We start from the raw sequence: 24,170 nt of genomic DNA on the forward strand, positions 1-24,170 counted from the left end.
TGGAAGGGAATCAGATTTGGAAGCAGAAAATAATTTGTAGTTAGATAATTACCACAAGACAGGAAAATGCCATTTAGCCTATAATCAGTCACATCCAGGAGACAACAGATAATAGAAGAAGTTCTGGAGGGTTTTCTCTGGGAGGTTAAGCAGAAGCCCTTTCTTCAGCAGAGGAGGATCACTGATGAAACAAGGAATGTAAGGAATTCAAGGACACATTCTGGGTTAGAGAGGAAGTGAAGATATTCAGCTAAGAAAAGTGTGATACAGAAAGCCCATTGATTCTTAAAACAAGTTCTTCACAACCTTTGAGACAGAGAATCCATGGGGCTTTTTGTTGCACCATGAATCTCTCCATAGCTTGCTGGCCACATATTTACAGCAAGGATATCATGAAGCATGAATATTAATGAATGAATACCAGTCATTATTTGGGATGATTGTTCTGAAGTGGACTCTGAATTGTGTGATGGGGAAAAATATTTTAGGAGTGCTTTTATTGCATCTGTTATGCTGGTGTTTCATGCCAGGAATGGCCTGAACTCTCAGTTTTCACAAAACTAAAAATGTGGGATGGGGTCAGCTAGACATGAGATGCCACTTTCCACAGGAGTTGCCTTGGCAACAGTGCTGTTCCTTGAAGTGGTAAATCATGAATTCACAGCCCGGTGCCCCCTCCCCTTCGAATAAAATGAGCATTCCCACTTACAGATGGGTCTTTATTAGAAGAACAGAACACAGGAAAATGCAGATCAAGCCTGCTCTCTCTCTCTCTCTCTCTCTCTCCCCAGGATGGAGCATGGAAATATAGTTAAGGTATGGCCTCGGGGTAAGGGAAGGAACTTAATGGAAATAAGTCAGAGGGCAACTCGACTGGCCTCATTGCTGTCATGCACCTGTGCCCATTTCTCCAGCCCCCCACTCCCAGTTCTATGCAGTTTTGTAATGCTGTGCTAGAAGTAACACTAAAAGGTTACCATAAAACTTTGGAACTACCGGTGGGAGCTTACTAAGTTGTGGAAAGCACATTCCCCTCCTAATCATTGCTGTGAAGAAAGTCCTTCTGAAGAAAGCATTTGTATAGCGCTTTTCAGTACTTCAGGAGCTCCCAAAGATCTTTCCAAGCAATGAAATAATTTTGAATTGCAGTCACATTTGTAAGGTGTGAAACACAGCAGCCACAGCAAACTCCCACAAACAGCGGTGGGATAACAAACAGTTAATCTCATCCAGAGAGTCAGGTTAGGGATAGATATTGACCAGGATAGCGAGGATGGGTCCCTTGCTTTGCAGGAAGCACTGCCGGTGGATGTTTCAAGCCCACCTCAAAGAGGTCTCACTTTAACATTCACTGCCATTCAATTCTCACTCTGCTGTGGCAAGATTCACTGAGAGATGTTCACCTGTGGGAACTGTGAGCCCTGAGTCTCAGTCAAATCAGGGAGAGAGAGAGAGATGAGTCATTTCAAAGAAAACCTACTTTCAAATCAATCAGACCAGTTTGCAGTGTCGAAAATCTAATCGATTTAAAATGCAGTTGTACCATGAAAACTGCTTGCCTTACCATTACATCATTGGAATAATTTCAATTTCCATGCATGTGACATCATGCCTGCTGCTCGCTACAGTATTCACTCTACATAAGGGATACAATTCCTGGACAGTTTCAGCTTATGCCCACCTCTCTCTTTCATCTACGTTTTCAATTCTCACTTCTACAGAAGTTAACAACATGGGTGCCTACTGTAAATCTTATTTTGTTCAGCTTTGCCTGCATTATTCTGAAGTGTTACAATGGCTGTGTAGTAGCCATCTGTCAGAAGGGTCACAGTTTTAGCCCTTGCACCGGAAACCTGAGCACCTCATCCAGCCTGACACTTTATTGCAGTTCTGAAGGACAGCTGCACTGTCGACAGTGCCTTTTCTGAACAAAACGTTAAATCTGGGCTCCATCCGGTCCCAAAGATCCCAAAGGAGAGCAAAGGAATTATCTTTGTGTCCAGGCCAGTACTAATCTATCAATCAAGACGTAACATTGTGATCAACTGTCTGGGTGTTTACAACAAAAACAGTGATAACTTGGACCATTAGCACTTCTAACATATTTAGAAAGACCCAAGGTGATTCACTGGAGTATTACAAAGAATATTTTTTGTGGAATAATTTTAGAAATAGGGTATTTCTTTAATGTATCTGAACATCCGTGACAGGCCATGTTAGGTTTTATCATTTTACCCACATCAGCACTTCACTCAGCCCACCTGGAAAATAGCTCCGAGCTATAACTAAAGATGCTGGTGAATTCATATCATTATGTACAACAGATAGACAGGCCATGGTGCATGTACTTGTGGTCACTGTCATCCCTTCAAACTCAGTTTAATTGCCCTAGAAGGCTGGGAGAAAGTTTCCTGATTCTTCTCCCCATGAAATGACTTGGTATTTCACCTCTGTTTCTTTGTCGTCTCCTGGGAGATGACATGTCTGTTGGAAAGAAATATTTGCCATTGAGGGAGTACAGTGTAAGTTCAGCAGATTAATCTCAAGGGTGTCAGAATTGTTTTACAAGGAACATTTGAGGAAATTGAATCTGTACTCTCTGGAGGTTTGAAGATTAGAATAGTCAGATAGTTGTTTTTGACCAGCACAGATTCAATGGGCTGAGGGGCCTTTGTGCTGTAAACCTCTGATCTAGAATGGTGAAGGAGATCCGATGGGCTGAATGGTCATTCTTCTTCCAGGGAAGCATTATAACCCTATGGGAGTGGCTTGATGAAGCAACAAGCTTTTTCTTGTTTGTCTTCTTGAATGTTTGTACAGGATTGAAAAATGAAGTAGATCCTAACCAGTTTTACAGACACTTGTATTCCCAACAGATATATTACATGTGCAGAATATTTAACTTGCAGGATGCACAATATCTTTTATTACACATTTTCCATCAATATGTGCATTTGTCATGTACTGATTTCAGATACAGTAACTCAAATTTGTGTGGAATAATATAAACACAATGTACAGACAGGAAGCAGATCCTACAAGAAAGACAAGGACAATGAGAAAGGCAGGCTAAAGGGAGCATTTACCCTTTTGGGTAACACCCACATTTCTTTTTGAAATACTAACATCTGGCCAAACAATTTCCTGTCTATTTCAAACCTACAGAGTCAAGATGAGAAAGGCACAGAGTGAAGCTTTACACAGCTAGGCTCCCTTAGTGACTAAAGGAAAGCAACACTTCATTTAGCTAGTTAGCCAGTGCGTGCGAGAAATGGGAAAATGCTGTTACCCTCAAAGAGTTAAACGTCTGTTTTATGAGCCTATTATTGTACCTTCAGACCACCAGAAACTTGGAGTGCCATTCCGTTTCCCCCTTGAGGGCTGAGCAGTTTTGTTGGCGTTTTTATAGTCTAGATGACGGCAACAACTATAAATACAGCTGAATTTGGCAGCTCCAGATACTGTGAAAACACACTCATCAAACTCTTGTGTCAAAACAAATGAGCAGATCGATGTGGCAAAGTAAATAAACAAGGTGCGATTTCTTTTCATCATTTAATGGTTTTATAGTGCCATTTAAACAAGTGGAAATTTGAAAGGAAAAGAATAATATTCAGAAAAGGAAATAACACACTCTACAGCCAGATATTGTTCTTTTCCAGCCTCCTCAGGCAGATTTTGAGAGTCGGGACAGTCCAATCTCATTCTTTCATTGCGGTGCCTGGGCTAGGGGGAGTTGATGCAGTTCTCTTTCTTAAAGAATTTTGCTTATTTTGAACATAAGCATTTTAAAAATTATATCTACTTCATATGAAGTATCTTCCAACACACGTCTTTCTGGAAAGTCCATTTTCAAACAATATCTGGAAAGAGATGCAGTGGTTTTATCAAGATGCAAGTAGCTCCATCCTTTGATTTGATTTAGACTTTATTGTCACATGTACTCAAATACAGGAGTACATGTGAAAATTTCAATGTCACCAAACACGGCGCCATCCTCTGCTGGCTGTTTGCAGGGGCAGACATGGAGACAAACATTAGCCGCTCCTGTAAGGCCAGTCACTCAACGGAAGGCATTCTCTGGCCTTTCCAAAACTCACTAGCCTTCCAGAGCCAGGGGTAGTTTACAATTGCATGCCGCAGACTGCTCCATTCCGACCGACGTACCACCTACAAATGCTGCAACACACCACGAGGCTAGAGCTAATGTAAAATCCCTCAGGATGTATCAGAACCTGTTTAAGAACAATTTTAATATAGATCCTATTTCCATTGTAGAGTGATAAGCACAAGAGTAACATTCTTACCCAAACAGATCTGTATGGCTACCCTTGTATTGTAATTGCTTTCAAAATATCATGGATAAAGTGTATCTTGGGGAAAAGAAAATGAAATCTGTCAGGTTGTTCTGCTCTCCTATGAGCCACTCCTACAGAGGTTTATGCTTTTCCTTAAAACAACATAGACTCGCTGTCTCCAAGTGTATCCGTCACAGGATACAGCAGGGAGAAAAATATCATTGCAACACGGGGAAATGCAGCAGGCACAAATAAAAGAGATTTTCTGTCAAAATAGATGGACTAACTGCAAATGCCAATAAAGGTCAGCCACAAACTACTTCCAAGACAACAGATACAAGAGGAAAGTAAAACTTGCAGTCGACATTTGGTATATTTTACTTGGAAGGCTCACTAAGCAAACATTTGTGCACATTAGGCTGATTGGGCATCTCAAAGTAACTTTAATTCAGACAGCATTCTGAAAAGGATGTTGAGAATGGACGAGGAGGGAATTACTGTGGCAATGAGCAAGGAGAGCAGATTCTCATGGATATTTAATATCCGACCAAATACACTGCCCAATACCATTCTGGGAAAAAAAGCGGCATGTTCTCAGGGATGGAAAACGGAACTTGATGCCACAGAAACATTTTGTTTGAGTAATTATTATTTTCTCCCCACCTCCTCAAGTGGCTTGTTCACAGGCCAAGAACTGCACTCCAGCCAAGATGTCTAGGCTGGTGGCCTGATTTCAGCCTCCTGCCAGTACAACCGGCTCCTAAGAGTGGCACAAGAGAAAGCCAAAAATGAATCTCCCTGTGGAGCAAGACTTGGCCTGACCTGGGAGCCCCAAGGATCCAAACATCACTGGTTAGGAAGTTAGAATCACAAGCGGCATCCAAATACTCAGGCTCCACATTCTTCTTTCAATGATTAAACAGCCTTTCCTCTTAATGTTCAGATCTTGTTCAACACAAAAGAAAACTATCCTAGGGTAAAAATTCACAGTATCTGTTGTTTGAGATAAACTTAGGGAATCTCAATACATCCACATTACAACTGTTAGTGGTTTCACAGTAGAGGTCACCAACTCTGAGGTTAGTGTTAAGGTACAAATTTGAAACAGAGTTAAAAATTGCTACCCTCATCTACTGCTCTCAAAGTGGACCCGAAAGCTATATCCAGATATGTATCTCTGAGTAACACCGAAGCAGGGTTGAAGGAGTTCAGAATCACACGGCAGGAATTTTATGTAACTGTACCATGACTAATCTTGATGCTAACTCCATGTCTAGCAAAGTAAAAGTCTCCAATGCCCCATCATTAGCACATATTTAACTCAGCACAGAATCCACCACAAAGCAAAACACATCTTTAAGTAACATAGACATGAAGGATACATCGTTAAAAGCACTGGAAAAAGCACGGCAGGTCAGGCAGCATCCAAGGAGTAGGAGAGTCGATGTTTCGGGCATAAGCCCTTCATCACAATACATCGTCTAGTTCAACTAGTGTCTCCATTAAGTGTGGAACAGACACTGGACATACTTTACCAAAGTTCCTTCAAGATTCACACGATTGTAACTCAGTTTTTCATCTCGATCCCAAATTCCCAATGTAAGTGGCATTTAGTACTGCATCAGAATCAGTACTATCACAAATCAGAATAATTTCTAATTCTCTTATCCACTTGTAGACATAGAACCAACTACAGGGAGAAAGTGGGAAAATGGGGCTGAGAAACTTATCAGCCATGATTGAATCGTGAAGCAGACTCTATGGGCTGAATGGTCTAATTTCTGCTCCTATGTCTTATGGTCTTATGGTATTGCTTTCTGTTCCCACTCTTGCAGCTGGTGTTCCCCAAGGACTTTTCCTCAGTTCTCTCTTATTTTTCATCATCAGAAAAAATATCACAGCTTCAGTTTCACGTGCCCACTGATGACATTCATCTCTCTCTCTCTCACTTTTTTCAACTCAAACATGGTCTAAACTAAGATAAAACTCACTGTCTAAACTGTCCGATTGCTTGACTGAGGTCCAATACCAGGATCAATGGAAATTTCTTCCGTCTAGATAGCTTTTGGTCTCAATGACAAACTTAATTCTTTCAAGACTAAACCAGACTGTTCACAACATCAATTTCATATGTGACCCCAGTATGAACTTCTGACCACATATCAGTGTCATCAGTGAGATATCCATGGCATCACCTTACTTTGTCCCTGGTTCAGCTCATTTGTTGCTGAAACTCTCATTCATGCCTCTGTTCCCTCTGAACTTGACTAATGCATTTTGGTCTGCAACCCACTTTCTATCCTCCACAAATTTGAGACCATCCAAAAGTCTACTTCCCAAGTCCAAAGTCACATCAGCTCTTCTTCACCCAGCACTCTGGGGCTTGCTGACATACATTTGTTCCAGGTTAACAATCCCTCTATTTTTAAATTCTCATACATGTTTTCAAAGTCCTCCGTAGCCTTACTCCTCTCTATCTCTAGATTGTCCTCCAGCCCCAAGATACTCATGCTCCTTCAATTCTTGTATTATGAATATCCCCTATTTTAAACATTCATGGCTGTATGTTTAGCTGACAATGCCTTAACCTCTGGATGCCCCTTCCTGTCTTTCTATCTCATTTTCCTTCTTTATACACTCTTATAAACCTACCTTTCTGACCATGTTTTTGGTCATCTGCCATATATCTCCTTTGGTGTCTTGACATCAGACTTTGGTAAGACGAACAAGGGTAGGACTGAGTGATGTTTTAGAACAGAGAGACGTAGGGGTTCAGCTACATAGTTCCTTGAACGCTTGTCAGAGGTAGACAGAGTCATTAAGAAAGCATTCAGCATGCTTGCCTTCATTGCCCTAGCTCTATTCCTGATGAAGGGCTTTTGCCCAAAACGTCGATTTTCCTGCTCCTCGGATGCTGCCTGACCTGCTGTGCTTTTCAAGCACCACTCTAGACTCTGGTTTTCAGCATCTGCAGTCCTTGATTTTACCTCATTGAGTATAGGAGTTGGGACATCATGTTGTGGTTGTACAGGACATTGGTGAGGCCACTTCTGGAGCATTATGTCCAGTTCTGGTCACCCTACTGTAGAAAGGATATTATTAAATTAGACAGGTTGCAGAAAAGATTTAGAAGGATGTTACAGGGACTGGAAGGTTTGAGTTCTAAGGAGAGGCTGAATAAGCTGGACCTTTTCTCACTGCTGCGTAGGAGATTGAGGGGTGACCTTCTAGAGATTTATAAAATCATGGGAAGCATAGATAAGGTGAATAGCAAAGGTCTTGTCCCTAGGGTGGGCAGGTTCAAAACGAGAGGGCATAATTTTAAAGTGAGAGGTGAAATATTTAAAAGGGACATGAAGGGCTATGTTTTCACATAGAGGGTGGTTCATATGTAGAATGAACTGCCAGAGGAAGTGGTAGATGTAGGTACAGTTACAACATTTAAAAGACATTTGGATAGGCGCATGAATGGGAAAGTTTAGAGGGATACGGCCAAACACAGGCAAATGGGACTCGTTTAGTTTGGGAAACACGGTCAGCATGGACAGGTTGGACCGAAGGGTCTGTTTCCATGCTGTCTGACTCTCTATGACACTTCTCTGAATTACCTTAGTGCTATATAAATATATAAATATAGCACTAACGTAATTGGTCAGCTCCATTAAAAATGAAGTAGAACACGCAACATAAAATATGTATGTATACAACAGCAACTGCTCACGTGTGGATAATGTTTGATACAAATCCACGTGCTGTTAGTAAAAGTGTCTCTAGTTCTTTGTGAGCTAGAGTAACCTCATTGAAATCGAGGAAAGCACATGTTGGTAAAACATAATGTATGTTCATTCCTACCAAGATGCTTTGTTGGGAGCTAGCAATCTTCAAGAGGAGCTCCATTTGTTCATGGTGGGTTGAATCTCTGATCCAGTTTTTCAGAAACTGGCACTCAGTGTGAATAAATTATTTCAGAGCGGAAGATAGAAAGGTATCTGAATATAATGGAAGACTAAATGTTAGATTAGGCACTAAACCCTAGCTGTTCCCATGGACATATCTTTAGATCAATGTAACACTGATGATATGAGCTACTGCTTTTACTGGGAACTGTGCATATAATTTATTTAACGAAATGAGGCTTACCACACTGTGGCATGGATTGTACAAACATTATTACTGCAAATGTAAATATTATCCATCCTTAGATTGCTTACACTGTTGCCTGGAATGACAGTTACTTGTAGTGGCTTATATTAATTCATGTGCCCCTGCTACCTGGAGTGAGTCCATTCTTTGGCACCTGTATTCGTTCATGTCTCCATACCATCTGGAATGACTAAGTTATTGCTGTGACCTCTGTTCATTCACATCTCCATGCTGTCTGGAGTGAGACTAATTCAGACCTGACCTCAATGAGGCATAACTCATTCCTTTAGAAAAATATGCTGCAAGTTCCTTAAGGTCAGAAACATAGACAAAGAAATTAAAAATAGGAGCAAGAAAAGGCCATTCAGCCCATTAAGACTACACTGCCATTCAACTCGATCATTACTATTCCTCAATCTCAATGCCATCGCCTTACACTCTCCCTTTACATCTTGACACCGATGGCCTCTAAAAAAACTATTTCTTTCTTAAATATATTAGTAATTTGGCCTCCACATCTTGAGAATTCCACAGCTTCACAGTCCTCTGAGTGAGTAAGTCTCACTTCATCTCAATAAAAACAATTACCTATATTGTATAATGAGACCATGACCACTTGTTTTGGATCCCCAAGTGTGGAAATATCATCCCTGCATCCAGTCTGTCTAGCCCTGTCAATGTTTTATGTGTTACAGTGCAATCCCCTTTCATTCTTCTGAACTCCAGTGAATACAGGCCCAATTAATCCAATTCATCTTCATACAATAAACCTGCCATCCCTGAAATCAGTCTGGTGAACCTTACTGCGCTCCCCCTATGGCAAGTATAACTTTTCTTAGGTAAGGAGACCAAACCTGTATACAATACTCCGGGTCTGGTCGCGTCAAAGCACCATAGATCTCCAGTAAGACTTCCTGCACTCAAACAGTGAAGGCAAACTTCCATTTGCCTTCCTAATCAGGGTTGCAACCATACGGTTTCCATAGAATGCAATTTCAATTGGGGTGGGTTACTTTGTTACTGAGCTTAAAGCATGTTAATTCGACTGTAAATAAGGGACACTAGTTACAACTACTGGGCCATGGATTTCAACAAGTCTCACAGTGGAATAAGACTGAGAGCGAGATTTGAGGCAAAGGTCTTGGTTCTTTTTAAAGTGCAAATTCAGAAATGTCATTGTCTAATATTAGCACAGATGCGTTTACCACATGCATAGACCAGAAGAAAGAGGAATAGATGTAGGCTAAACGGCCCCTTAAGCCTGCTCCACCATTCAATAGGATCAAGGCTGATCCAACACTCCTCACTTTCCCTTGAATCCCCGACTAATCAAGAATCTATCTATTTCAGCTTTAAATATACACATGAGGGTTCTGCCCCCACATCTCTCTGTGGCAAGGAGTTCCAAAGACTCACAAGCCTCTTAGAGAAGAAATTCCTCATCTCAGTTGTGTGTTGGTGCTCCTTTATTCTGAGACTATGACAATTACTTCTCTTCATCTACTATTTCAATTATGAGATCGCAACCCCCATGCTTTAAATTAGTTAATGCATCTGTTTGAGCATCAGCAAGAGCAACATCATTTCATATACAGAGAGCAATATGGCACAGGGCAATTCACAGGCTATGTCCAAAATATAAACTTGGGATCACTGCCCACCAAAAATGCCCAATACTATTAAAGAAGGTACCAACAAAAATGCTTCTCAACACAGACCATGGCATTCTATAAACCATAATACTAACCAAGTGAAAGGCTGGATTACAAATGCATGAAGAGTTAGTTTATTTAAATTTTCAATGTTTACATGTAGAAATAAATATATTAAAGTATTCTTTGCTATATTTACTTTTAGTGACTGAACACTTCATGGGTCTTTAAAATACATTTCGGGATGGAGTGACAATGAAAGGGCACTTTGATCTAAAGGTGTTAGCCTATCTATAGGTAAGGTAAAAATAATGACTGCAGATGCTGGAAACCAGATTCTGGATTAGTGTTGCTGGAACAGCACAGCAGTTCAGGCAGCATCCGAGGAGCAGGAAAATCGACGTTTTGGGCAAAAGCCCTTCATCAGGAATAAAGGCAGAGAGCCTGAAGGGTGGAGAGATAAGCTAGAGGAGGGTGGGGGTGGGAGTGGGGAGAAAGTAGCATAGAATACAATAGGTGAGTGGGGGAGGGGATGAAGGTGATAGGTCAGGGGTGGGGGGCAGAGTGGATAGGTGGAAAAGAAGATAGGCAGGTAGGACAAGTCATGAGGACAGTGCTGAGCTGGAAGTTTGGAACTCGGGTGAGGTGGGGGAAGGGGAAATGAGGAAACTGTTGAAGTTCACATTGATGCCCTGGGGTTGAAGTGTTCCGAGGCGGAAGATGAGGCGTTCTTCCTCCAGGCGTCTGGTGGTGAGGGAGCGGTGGTGAAGGAGGCCCAGGACCTCCATGTCCTCGGCAGAGTGGGAGGGGGAGTTGAAATGTTGGGCCACGGGACGGTGTGGTTGATTTGTGCGGGTGTCCCGGAGATGTTCCCTAAAGCACTCTGCTAGGAGGCGCCCAGTCTCCCCAATGTAGAGGAGACCGCATCGGGAGCAACGGATACAATAAATGATATTGGTGGATGTACAGGTAAAACTTTGATGGATGTGGAAGGCTCCTTTAGGACCTTGGATGGAGGTGAGGGAGGAGGTGTGGGCACAGGTTTTGCAATTCCTGCGGTGGCAGGGGAAGGTGCCAGGATGGGAGGGTGTGTTGTTGGGGAGCATGGACCTGACCAGGTAGTCACGGAGGGAACGGTCTTTGCGGAAGGTGGAAAGGGGTGGGGAAGGAAATGTATCCCGGGTGGTGGGGTCTTTTTGGAGGTGGCGGAAATGTTGGCGGATGATTTGGTTTATGCGAAGGTTGGTAGGGTGGAAGGTGAGCACCAGGGGCGTTCTGTCCTTGTTGCGGTTGGAGGGGTGGGGTCTGAGGGCGGAGGTGCGGGATGTGGACGAGATGCATTGGAGGGCATCTTTAACCACGTGGGAAGGGAAATTGCGGTCTCTAAAGAAGGAGGCCATCTGGTGTGTTCTGTGAAACATATCCTGATCATATCAATATAAAAGCAGAGAACGCTGGAGAAACTCGACAGGTTTCACAGTACATGTTGGGACAGAAACAGAATTAACGTTTTTAGTCTGATCTGGCTCTTCTACAGATGAAGAACAGTCAAATTAGATTTGAAGTGTTAGCTGTTTCTTTCTCCACAGATGCTGCAAGACCTGGTGAGTTTCTCCATCATTAACTCATGCCAATCTCCTGCTTTGTCCCCAACATCCTTGCACACTATCTTCATCTAAACAATTATCAAATGCCCTTTTGAACTTGGTAGTTGAACTTGCCATATAGTTTAATCACAGTTTTGATTTTAAGCTGAAGTGATTCATCCACAAGGTCTCAGGACTTGAACTGAAGTGGGATTTCTGGAGTGGATAGTAAATTAGTTCAATGAACAAACAGTCATGATATACAAAGCTGCATCAGAATAGTAGAAAGCAATGAGTATAATGCTTCAGATGTCACCAAAACTGGGTGGGTTTCTGACTGCAAGGAGGTTTCAACATGATTTAGTCAAGTTGAATTAGTGTGCAAACGCATGGCAGGTGCAGTACAATATGGCTAAATGTGAAGTTATACATTTTAGTATGAAAACCAGAAAGGAAAAGTATTATTTAAATGGTGATATATTGAGAAGTGTGGATGTACAAAGGGAGCTGGGTATCCTTGTCCACCAGTCAATGGATGTAGACTAGCAGGTGCAGTCAGTAATTAGGAAGGCAAATGGTATACTGGCCTTCATTGTAAGAGGATTTAAGGTCATAGAGTCATAGAAATGTACAGCACGGAAACAGACCCTTCAGTCCATGATGACCAGTCATCCTAACCTAATATAGTCCCATTTGCCACGTCTTACTGCAGCTATACAGAGTCTTAGTGAGACCACACCTGAAGCATTGTGTGCAGTTTTGATCCCCATACCGAAGAGGATATAGTTGCTATCGGAGTGCAGCAGAGGTTGACACACAGCCAGGGATGGAGAGATTGGTTAGAAGGACGAAAGGTGATTTGATTTAAACATATAAATTTCTGCCAGGGCTGGATAGACTAAATGCAGTGAGGATATGTTTTCCTAGTTGTAGAGTCCAGAACAGTGGGACGCTGTCTCAGATTTGGGGTACACCATTTAGGACTGAGATGAGGAAATATTTCTTCACACAAAGGGTAGTGCATTGATGAAATTCTCCATCACAGACAGCTGTGGAGGTCAAATCACTGTTTATATTCAAGAAAGAGATAGGTTTTAGGTTTTAAACGTATCAAGGGGTTTGGGGAGAAAGCAGGAACATGGCAATGAGATAGAGGATCAGCCTTTCAGTGAACATACTGACTGGCAGGCAGGCTTGACAAGACAAAAAACTGCAGATGCTGTGTTCCAAGTTAGACAAGCAGGAGGCTGGAAGAGCACAGAAAGCCAGGCAGCATCAGGAGGTGGAAAAGTCAACGTTTTGGGTGTAACCCTTCTTCAGGACTGGGGTTGGGTGTAAGGGGAGGTACAGATAAAGGGGGTGGCAGGGACGGGATGATGAAGTGGGGATAGGTGAAATCAGGCAGAGGGTATGACCTGGTTTGTCAATGGGAGGAGTGAATCCAGTAGGTGGCTGGGAGGTGTGTAAGGGAGGGGGAGGGGCTGGGAAGGGAGTCCGGGCACAGGAAGGGAGGTTATTTGAAATTGGAAAACTCAGTGTTGAGTCCTCCGAGTTGTAGGCTGCCCAGGCGAAAGTTGAAGGGATGAATGATTTAAGACGAATATTGTATTTTAATTGTACACTAAATAAATAGCACAGGCTGCCCGGAGAGACGAGATTGGGAGAATCTCAACAAATTTGAAAGTGAGATAGATAGGGTGTCAGCAAACTCAAGAGGGAGTTTTAATGGGGGTGGGGGGGGGGGAGTCAATTGAGTATGAGTACAGTATGGTGGGGTCTTATAGGAATTTTGGAGGTAATCAGATGTTTCTTCCAGTTCTTTGGCTCTGTACTCCTACCACAAAGTTAGACTGTGTTCCTCAGGCTGAGAGATGCAACTTTTAAACAATGCTGCATCCACAAGATTGCCCAGACTCAGTTGTTTTAGTGGTCCAGCTAACGTTCCGAAATCTACATTGCAATGTAAACAGGGCAAATTCCAGAGCAGCAGCAGCCAACACATACATAACCACTTCTATTTGAAGTGGTTTTGTTTAATATAAACTTGCCAAAGAAAAAGTTCTCCTCAAGGGAAATGCCACTTAAGGTTTGTACATTAAATTATACAACACGTCTGGAGTGCAGACCAACGAACTATGTTCAACAGTCTTTGCCATTATCCAGTCACCTGTTGGAACTACCATTTAACCTGTGAGGACATGGTGCTGATTCATGTGCTGACCCATTCTAACTTGATGTCTTTTCTTTCTATTCAGTCTGATATTTATATATATATTTAGACAGAGGCAGTTTAATGATGCTTTTTTTTTCTAACCAGTGGTGTTTTTCAACCTTTTACATTCAACAAGAATTTAACACAATGTGGATCAAGGATAGAGACTGGGCGACCTCCTCTGTGTGCCACTGCTGCTGACATTGTAAAGCATTAACAGGCATGTCCCCTGGGTGATAATAATGAAGCTCTTCCTGTACATTGGCAATGCTATAGCAATGATGCAAGAGCAAAGAGATTTGAGTCAAGAGTGGGATTATAGGAAAGTTCTGCCTCAGAAGACATTTCCAACAAGTGGAGGGATAACTTGTTTATGATTAAGATCCAACTAACGAAAAGAGGAAATCTGCCAAATTAAGAGCTAAAAAGGGCTACAGTTTCCACTTTGGAAGTGTGATATGATAATTATACTTAAACTGCATTTAAGTTTGTGCTAGTTAGGTTAAAGCTCCAGATTCTGCTGAATAACATTTGCATAGTCACAAATTGAAAGATTTTCAGTGAGGCTGAGGGATATACAGTAATATTTCCCTCGGTTTAATGTCACTTCTCAGTGTATTGAAGACACCTGGTTTTATTGAAACAACTGGAAATGGGCTTTTATCAGCAAAAATAAACAAGCATTTTAAGAATAATAATGTATAGCCCTCCAGCTTGTATGGGTTGATTTAAATTCAACCACTTTGAAAAACTATGCTGAACCGCTGAATAATGTCAAAACCCTCTTCAATACTTCATAATGGTGTGGTCCTGCAGTATTGCTGTGTCAAATTCATCCCTAACAGCGCTGTGTTGTCTTAGAACAGTGTTGCTGTAGAAGCCAAGCTCACTTTCTCAAAGGCAATTCCTTCCATCGACTTCCAACTCACCTAACTACCATCTCCTCCCCCCCCACGGAAGAATTTAAAAGCAAAGAACATTACTGGCAAAGCACAACGAATCCATGCTTAATGCTGAATCTGTTGTAGAAACAGCAGACAGACTGGGGAGAAGCAAAATCCCATGTCAATGCCTGGCATCATGAGTTTGTCTGCTCTATAGCTGTGAGGCTAATGAATCGTGTCTTTGCTGTAAAGTACCAGGCCCTAATGTGTATCCTGAATGTAATCTAGTAAACACAGGGATTAGCAAGAATACTATTTCATGTTTTCTGTCAGTCAATATTGAAACTGCTGGAGGGATAAAAGTTTGTGCATTTGGGAAAAGGGTTGGTTGCGCACTCGGATGGATTAAGCAGTCCACGTCTCAGTCACAGTCTCTGGAATGTGTATGCACGTCTGCAGTAACTTCCTACGTTTTGCAATCCAACTCAAAGAGCAGCTTCGAAAAACAATACCTTTTCCACTGAGCCCAACGTTGGGATAAAACGGTGTTTAACATGAACTGACGAGTACAACGAATGGAACGTTGGTTTATATATAAATTCTTAAAACGGCAAAAAAACCCAGCACCCCCCCCTCCCCTCCAAAAAAGGATGCGGTTACATTTCAACATCTCATTTGTAAAGTGACAGGGCGAACAGCTGGTGGCAAGTGAGCAGTCCCTTCAGCTTCGCTAGGAGGGCGCTGACCTGTTAGTGCAGAGGCCATGGCTGCGTTCACATGAGGCCCCGACCTCTCCCCCTCCAACTCACCCAGCAACCCGGGCTCTTCGGGAACCAATACCCGCCCGCCCCCTCAGCACCGACTGGGAAAACGGAGGCCCTCTCAGACGTTTGGCGAAAGGTGCCCGGATTGCTATTCAACGCCAAGCCGGCAGCCAGCAGATCAGATTGTTTGGTCATGTGGGAGCTTACTGTGCGGAAATTGGTCGCTGTCGTTCCCAAACCACAACAGAGGCGGCGCTTAGGAAATGCAGTTCCGCGCACTACCCGCCAAGCAACCTTTGTGACCCACTTCTTGTTTTTAGCTTCACACTTACCCCAGTTTTGAAATTTTCCACAAAGTGAATGTCTCCCCAGCCCTCCTTGTTTCTCTTATTCTTTTTTTTTTGTTTTCTTTTTATTTTAAAGATGTGGACGCCATTGGTATTTTTCGTCCATTCCTAATTGCTAATGTGTATCCTCAATAAACCGAGCTACTTCGGAGAGTAACTGGGAGACAACACTGTGGGGCCTGGAGTTACATGTAGACCTGGAAAGGACAGCAGATTTCCCTCCCTCTCTGAAGGACATTAGTGAACCAGATAAGTTTTGTATTTTTGCTCAGTGCAGTTCTCTGGCCCAGCTGACACGGTAGGATTTGAATTTGTCCCCCTCCCCACCCCAGTGCCTCAGCATTGCCAGGCCAATGACAGTCCGAGAAGGGCTCACTAGCTCAAGGACTGCCCCCACAGCAATCTCCCCCTCAGGGAGACAGCTAGCTCATCTCTGAAACCTGCCTCAGTCACTGGCACTGAAGCTATCTCCATCCGCAGAGCTTCCCTGAAACCGGATCCCCTTGCTCTGACACAACGCCGGTCTCAGAAGTGCCACATGGCACCCACCCCGCTTCCAGTAACATCAGTCACACAGGCAGCAAGTCCCAGCAGCAGTAAAGCACTGACATAGCCCCAACTGGTGCAGGCAGCTTGGACTGAGGCAGTCACCCAAACCATTACACTTCGATCAAGAGAGGGAGGGCAAGTGAAAGGACACAGAGAGAGAGAGAGGACAGTGGGTGAGAGGACATGGTTGGCGGGGTGGGGGGGGGAAGAGTGAGAGGATACAGAGAGTGAGAGGATACGGGGGTGAGGGGGGCACCGAGAGTGAGCGGACAGAGAGGGGAAGGCGGGTGGTCACTGACAGTGAGAGGATACAGAGAGATGGAGGATACAGAGAGAGAGGATACACAGAGAGGGGGGATATAGACAGAGAGGGCACAGAGAGTGGGGGAGAATAAGAGGACACGGAGACAGAGTCATAGTGTCATAGAGATGTACAGCATGGAAACAGACCCTTCAGTCCAACCTATCCATGCCGACCAGATATCCAAATCCAATCTAGTCCCACCTGCCAGCACCTGGCCCATATCCCTCCAAACCCTTCCTATTCATATACCCATCCAAATGCCTTTTAAATGTTGCAATTGTACCAGCCTCCACCACTTCCTCTGGCAACTCAATCCATACACGTACCACCCTCTGTGTGAAAAAGTTGCCCCGTAAGTCTCTTTTATATCTTTCCCCTCTCACCTTAAACCTATGCCCTCTAGTTCTGGACTCCCCGACCCCAAGGAAAAGACTTTGTCTATTTATCCTATATGTGCCCCTCATAATTTAGTAAACCTCTATAAGGTCACCCCTCAACCTCCGACGCTCCAGCTAAAACAGCCCCAGCCTGTTCAGCCTCTCCCTGTAGATCAAATCCTCCAACCCTGGCAACATCCTTGTATATCTAATCTGAACCCTTTCAAGTTTCACAACATCTTCTGGAGACCAAAATTGCATGAAATATTCCAACAGTGGCCTCACCAATGTCCTGTACAACATGACCTCCCAACTCCTGCACTCAATACTCTGACCAATAAAGGAAAGCATACCAAACACCTTCTTCACTATCCTATCTACCTGCGACTCCACTTTCAAGGAGCTATGAACCTGCACTCCAAGGTCTCTTTGTTCAGCAACACTCCCGAGGACCTTACCATTAAGTGTATAAGTCCTGCTAAGATTTGCTTTCCCAAAATGCAGCACCTCGCATTTATCTGAATTCAACTCCATCTGCCACTTCTCAGCCCATTGGCCCATCTGGTCCAGATCCTGTTGTAATCTGAGGTAACCCTCTTCGCTGTTCACTACACCTCCAATTTTGGTGTCATCTGCAAACTTACTACTGTAGCTCTTATGCTCACATCCAAATCATTTATGTAAATAACATAAAGTAGAGGACCCAGCACCGATCCTTGTGGCAATGCACTGGTCACAGGCCTCCAGTCTGAAAATCAACCCTCCACCACCACCCTCTGTCTGCTACTTTTGAGCCAGTTCTGTATCCAATGGCTAGTTCTCCCTGTATTCCATGAGATCTAACCTTGCTAATCAGTCTCCCATGGGGAACCTTGTCGAACGCCTTACTGAACTCCATATAGATCACATCTACTGCTCTGCCCGCATCAATTAGATTACTTACAGTGTGGAAACAGGCCCTTCGGCCCAATAAGTCCACACCGACCCGCCGAAGCGCAACCCACCCATACCTCTACATTTACCCCTTACCTTACACTACGGGCAATTTAGCATGGCCAATTCACCTGACCTGCACATCTTTGGACTGTCCGAAGAAACCGGAGCACCCGGAGGAAACCCACGCAGACACGGGGAGAATGTGCAAACTCCACACAGTCAGTCGCCTGAGGCGGAAATTGAACCTGGGTCTCTGGCGCTGTGAGGCAGCAGTGCTAGCCACTGTGCCGCTGTGCCGCCCACAATCTTCTTCGTTATTTCTTCAAAAAACTCAATCAAGTTTGTGAGACATGATTTCCCACGCACAAAGTCATGTTGACTATCCCTAATCGGTCCTTGCCTTTCCAAATACATGTACATCCTGTCCCTCCAACAACTTGCCCACCACCGAGGTCAGGCTCACCGGTCTGTAGTTCCCTGGCTTGTCTTTACCCTTCTTAAATAGTGGCATCACATTTGCCAACCTCCAGTCTTCCGGCACCTCACCTGTGACTATCGAGGATACAAATATATCAGCAAGAGGCCCAGCAATCACCTCTCTAGCTTCCCACAGAGTTCTCGGGTACACCTGATCAGGTCCTGGGGATTTATCCACCTTTAACCATTTCAAGACATCCAGCAATTCCTCCTCTGTAATCTGGACATTTTGCAAGATGTCACCATCTATTTCCCTACAATCAATCCCTACAGTCGATCAATTATGGTGCTGGGAAAGCACAGCAGGTCCAGCAGCAGCTGAAGAACAGGAGAGTCTTCTGCTGGTGAAGGGTTCTGCCAGATACGTCAACTCTCCAGCTCCTCAGATACTGCCTGAGCTGCTGTGCTTTTTCCAGCGCCATACTCTGGACTCTGACATCTCCAGCATCCTCACTACCTGCTAGGTAACAGATACAGACAGAGAGTGAGAGGAGAGGGCACAGACGGAGGGAGAGTAAGGGACATAGAGAGAGGGAGGGTGACACATTGGTTCGCAAGGCTGGATTTAAAAGCAATTTGCTCAGATGAAAGGGAAGAGTTCTCATTACCAGTGTCAGTCAGTGCAGTGCCCTGTGAAAGAGGCAAGATGTCTACACGGACACCAGCTGGAGCCCCAGTGATGCCTCAATTCCCTGTTCAAACAGACCCTTCTCTATCAACACTCTGCTTTGACTCTCTGGCCTTGCGGACGAGTTGAAACATTTGGTAAATTGCACCAAGGGAGAACGAAGTTAACGCCTCGATCGAAGCTTTTCAATGATGTGTTGGGATGAGGGGCGCTCGCATCATGTAATTGTCGAAATGAGTTTGGAGCAACACCAACACCAACAAGGAGTGGGCGGGCGGCACGGTGGCACAGTGATCAGCACTGCTGCCTCTCACAGCCAGCGCCAGAGCCCAGGGTTCAATTCCTGTCTCAGGTAACTGTCTCCGAGGAGAAAGTGAGGACTGCAGATGCTGGAGATCAGAGCTGAAAATGTGTTGCTGGAAAAGCGCAGCATGTCAGGCAGCATCCAAGGAACAGGAGAATCGGCGTTTCGGGCATAAGCCCTTCTTCAGGAAGGGCTTATGCCCGAAACGTCGATTCTCCTGCTCCTTGGATGCTGCCTGACCTGCTGCGCTTTTCCAGCAACACATTTTCAGCTCAGGTAACTGTCTCCCCGTGTCTGCATGGGTTTGCTCCGGTTTCCTCCCACAATCCAAAGATGTGCGGGTCAGGTGAATTGACCAGGCTCAATTGCCCGTAGAGTTAGGTGAAGGTAAATAGTGTTAGGTAAATGGGTGGGTTATTCTTCGGAGGGTCGGTGTGGACTTGTTGAGCCGAAGGGCCTGTTTCCACACTGTCAGTAATCTAATCTAATAAAAGATGTCCGAGGGGCATGGGCACCGTGCCCTCCTGGGAGCTGCCGGCCACCCCAGCCCTCCCTAGGTTTCCATCTGGATTCCCTCGCTGAATTCATTTGGAGTGGGATCAGATTTCCGCTCAGCACTAACTTGTGGTGAACCATGAACTTCTGCACTCGGCGAAAGGAAATCCACTGTCCGTCTGCTGTCATTTCTAATAAAATGCAGCAAGAAGCGTACCCTGCCAGGGAATACCGTTTGCATTCACCCGCTGAAAAGGCTTGGTGTTTTGTTTTGCGAATAATTTCACTTGTTATTAGTCGGGGACTGAAGAGGTAGATCCAACCGACCGGAAAGCAATCACTCCGTTTAGTCGGATCATATTGGAGTCTATGTAGCAGTCGAAAAATACTCAACAGCATCGGATTTCAACTCTCTGTTAACGTTTTTTTTAAATTAAAAAAAAGACATTTGAAATACATCCTCCAAGAGACAGAATTGACAGTTTGTATGAGTTTAGGAGATCCAAGTTATGTCTCTGGGGTGTAGGGGGAAGTGCTGTGAGACAGACTGAGGGACAGCTGCAATCTGATCCGATTATATCAAGTGCCTGGAACCTGCTTAAGATGGAGGTTTGAGGGAATCACCAGCCTTTTGCTTTTTCACATTATAATCAAGTTCTGAGAGCTGGGGGACTTCGTGTTCCCCCCACAACCCCGCTCTCGGCGAGGGAGCTGCGGCATCAGGACTTGGTCACAAACCGTCCGTTCCTCACACACGGCCAACCGGCCGGTTAGATCCTGGGGGGAGTTGCTCGGTGTTTCTGGGCCAGCCTGCGGCAACACACACAAGAGACCAAAGCAATGGCAGGCCATCGCTTCTTCAGACTTGGTACCCAAACAGAGACAGAATCAAACCATAGTCAGATCACTCAAGAGACGGCCTGCCAGCTTCACAACAAATCCAGTTGCATTGAATACATCAGCTCCAACCCATGCATCACCATGTCCAGGTGGGTCACTAACAATGGGGCCAAGACCCAGCAAGCTAAGGAATGGGGTGGACACCTCCCTGTATGAGAGAGAAAATCTTCATGAGGGGGTGGGGGGGGGGGAGCTATTTTCACAGTACACATGTATAGGCAGGTTTTGAGTGAGTTAAATCCCATCCTTTAATATATGTTTGAGTGTGTATGCCTCTGTGAACCCAAGTGGGATGTATGAGCGCATCTGTGAGCATGCGTGAAATGGAATGTGTTCTTATTTATGTGTGAATGTACCAGAAAGATAATGTGTGTGAGAGGAGTGCCTGTGAGTGTGAGAGAATGAATGTGACTGTGAGAGTGTGTGTGAGAGAATGCATCTGACTGCGTGAGAGAATGAGTGTAAGAGAAATAGTCTGACTGTGAGAATGAGTGTGACTGGGAATGAGAGTGACTGGGAGAAAGAGACAAGGAGTCTGTAAGACAGGAGTATAACTGTGAGAATGAGATGGGGTGAGTGAGTGGGACTGTGTGAGTGTGGAGAAAGTGGGAGAGTGTGTATGTGTGGGGGGAAAGTGTGTGTGAGTGTAGGGGGAAGCATGTGTGTGGGAGAAATGTATGTCAGTGTGGGGAAAGTGTGTGAGAGTGTGGGGGAAAAGTGGTGTGAGTGTGGGGAAAGTGTGTGTGAGTGTGGGGGAAAAGTGGTGTGAGTGTGGGGAAAGTGTGTGAGAGTGTGGGGGAAAAGTGGTGTGAGTGTGGGGAAAGTGTGTGTGAGTGTGGGGAAAAGTGGTTTGAGTGTGGGGAACGTGTGTGTGAGTGTGGGGGAAAAGTGGTGTGAGTGTGGGGAAAGTGTGTGTGAATGTGGGGAAACTGTGTGTGAGTGTGGGGGAAATGTGGTGTGAGTATGGGGAAAGTGTGTGTAAGTGTGAGGGAAGTGTGTGTGAGTGTGGGGGAAAATGTATGTGAGTGTAGGGAAAAGAGTGTGTGAGTGTGGGGAAAGTGTGTATGAGTTTGAGGGAAAGTGTGTGCGAGTATGGGGGTAAATGTGTGTGAGTGTGGGGGAAAGTATATGTAAGTGTAGGGAAAAGAGTGTGTGAGTGTGGGGAAAGTGTGTATGAGTGTGGGGGAAAGTATGTGTGAGTGTGGGGGCAATTGTGTGAGAGTGTGGGTGAAAGTGTGTGTGAGTGTGGGGTGAAAGTGCGTGAGAGTGTGGGGAAATGTGTGTGAGAGTGTGAGGAATGTGAGTGCGAGTGTGGGGGTAATTGTGTATGGGGGGGAAGTGTGTGTGAGTGTGGGGGAAGTGCATGTGAGTGTGTGGGGAAAGTGTTTGTGAGTGTGGGGAAAGTATGTGTGAGTGTGGGGTAAGTGGGTCTGAGTGTGGTGGAAGTGTGTATGAGGAAGTGTGTGTGAGTGTGAGGGAAAGTGTGTGAGTGGGGGGGAAGTGTGTGTGAGTGTGGAGAAAGTGTGCGTGAGTGTGGGAGAAAGTGTGTGTGAGTGTGGGGGCAAGTGTGTGTGACTGTGGGGAAAGTATGTGTGAGTGAGGGGGAACGTGTGTGTGGGTCTGGGGGGAAGAGTGTGTGAGTGTGGGGGAAAGTTTGTGTGAGTGTGGTGGGAAGTGTGTGTGAATGTGGGGGAAAGGTGTGTGTTGTGGGGGAAGTGTGTGTGTGGGGGGGAAAGTGTGCATGAGTGTGGGGAATATGTGTGTGAGTGTGGGGGAAGTGTGTGTGAGTATTTGGAAACGTGTGTGAGTGTGGGGAAATTGTATGTGAGTGTAGGGGATAAGTGTGTGTGAGTGTTGGGGAAAGTGTGTGTGAGTATGGGGAATTGTGTGTTGGGGGGAAGTGTGTGTGAGTATGAGGGAAAGTGTGCATGAGTGTGGGGGAAAGTGTGTGTGAGTGTGGGGAAAGTGTGTGTGAGTGTGGGGCAAGGGTGTGTGAGTGTAGGGGATAAGTGTGTGTGAGTGTAGGGGATAGGTGTGTGTGAGTGTGGGGGAAGTGTGTGTGAGTGTGGGCGAAAGTATGTGTGAGTGTGGAGAAGGTGTACGTGATTGTGGGGGGAAAGTGTGTGTCAGTGGGTGTGGGGGACGTGTGTGTGAGTGTGGGAGAAAGTGTGTATGGGGAAAGTGTGTGTGAGTGTGGGGGGAAAGTGTGTGAGTGTGGGTGAAAGTATGTGTGAGTGTGGGGAAAGTGTGGGTGAATGTGAGGGGATGTGTGTGTCAGTGGGGGGGAGGTGTCTGTGAGTGTGGGGAAAGTGTGTGTGAGTGTGGGGAAATTGTATGTGAGTGTAGGGGATAAGTGTGTGTGAGTGTGGGGGAAAGTGTGTGTGAGTATGGGGAATTGTGTGTTGGGGGGAAGTGTGTGTGAGTGTGGGGGAAAGTGTGTGTGAGTGTGGGGGAAAGTGTGTGTGAGTATGAGGTATGAGGGCAAGTGTGCGTGAGTGTGGGGGTAAAGTGTGTGAGTGTGGGTGAAAGTATGTGTGAGTGTGGGGAAAGTGTGTGTGAATGTGGGGGGATGTGTGTGTCAGTGGGGGGGGGAAGTGTGTGTGAGTGTGGGTAAAAGAATGTGTGAGTGTGAGGGGAAGTGTGTGTCAGTAGTAAGGGGAAGTGGGTGTCAGTTTGGGAGAAAGCTAGTGTGAGGAAGTGGGAAAGTGTGACTGAGTGTGGGGAAAGTGTGTGTGAGTGTGGGGGAAGTGTGCATGAGTGCGGGGTAAAGTGTATGTGGGTGTGGGGAGGTGGACGTGTGTGTGAGTGTCAGTGAATGTGTGTGTGAGTGTGGGGAAAAGTTTGTGTGAGTGTGGTGGGAAGTATGTCTGAGTGTGGGGAAAGTGTGTGTGAGTGTGGGGGAAAGTGTGTGTGAGTATGGGGAATTGTGTGTTGGGGGGAAGTGTGTGTGAGTGTGGGGGAAAGTGTGTGTGAGTGTGGGGGAAAGTGTGTGTGAGTATGAGGTATGAGGGCAAGTGTGCGTGAGTGTGGGGGGAAAGTGTGTGAGTGTGGGTGTAAGTATGTGTGAGTGTGGGGAAAGTGTGTGTGAATGTGGGGGGATGTGTGTGTCTGTGGGGGGGGGAAGTGTGTGTGAGTGTGGGTAAAAGAATGTGTGAGTGTGAGGGGAAGTGTGTGTCAGTAGTAAGGGGAAGTGGGTGTCAGTTTGGGAGAAAGTTAGTGTGAGGAAGTGGGAAAGTGTGACTGAGTGTGGGGAAAGTGTGTGTCAGTGTGGGGGAAGTGTGCATGAGTGCGGGGTAAAGTGTATGTGGGTGTGG

The 24,170-nt window shown here is 45.1% G+C and overlaps 1 protein-coding gene and 1 long non-coding RNA gene across 3 annotated transcripts in view; both read right to left on the reverse strand.

Moving 5' to 3' along the window:
* LOC122558377 (fibroblast growth factor receptor-like 1) overlaps window positions 1-24,170 on the reverse strand; it is a 301,131-nt gene that overhangs the window by 257,330 nt on the left and 19,631 nt on the right. The window lies entirely within an intron of this gene.
* Window positions 3,542-9,362, reverse strand: LOC122558340 (uncharacterized). Of its 2 annotated transcripts, XR_015758369.1 has the most exons (3): window positions 8,151-9,362; window positions 7,286-7,380; window positions 3,542-3,863 (listed from the first exon to the last, which is right to left on the reverse strand). It is a non-coding gene; the product is annotated as an uncharacterized LOC122558340 (long non-coding RNA). The 2 variants fall into 2 exon arrangements; XR_006314105.2 differs by having other exon boundaries at window positions 7,286-9,362.

This window comes from Chiloscyllium plagiosum, unplaced genomic scaffold, assembly GCF_037043375.1.
Source record: "Chiloscyllium plagiosum isolate Xiang-an unplaced genomic scaffold, Cpla_swu_hap1 HiC_scaffold_1, whole genome shotgun sequence".
Classification (NCBI taxonomy): domain Eukaryota; kingdom Metazoa; phylum Chordata; class Chondrichthyes; order Orectolobiformes; family Hemiscylliidae; genus Chiloscyllium; species Chiloscyllium plagiosum.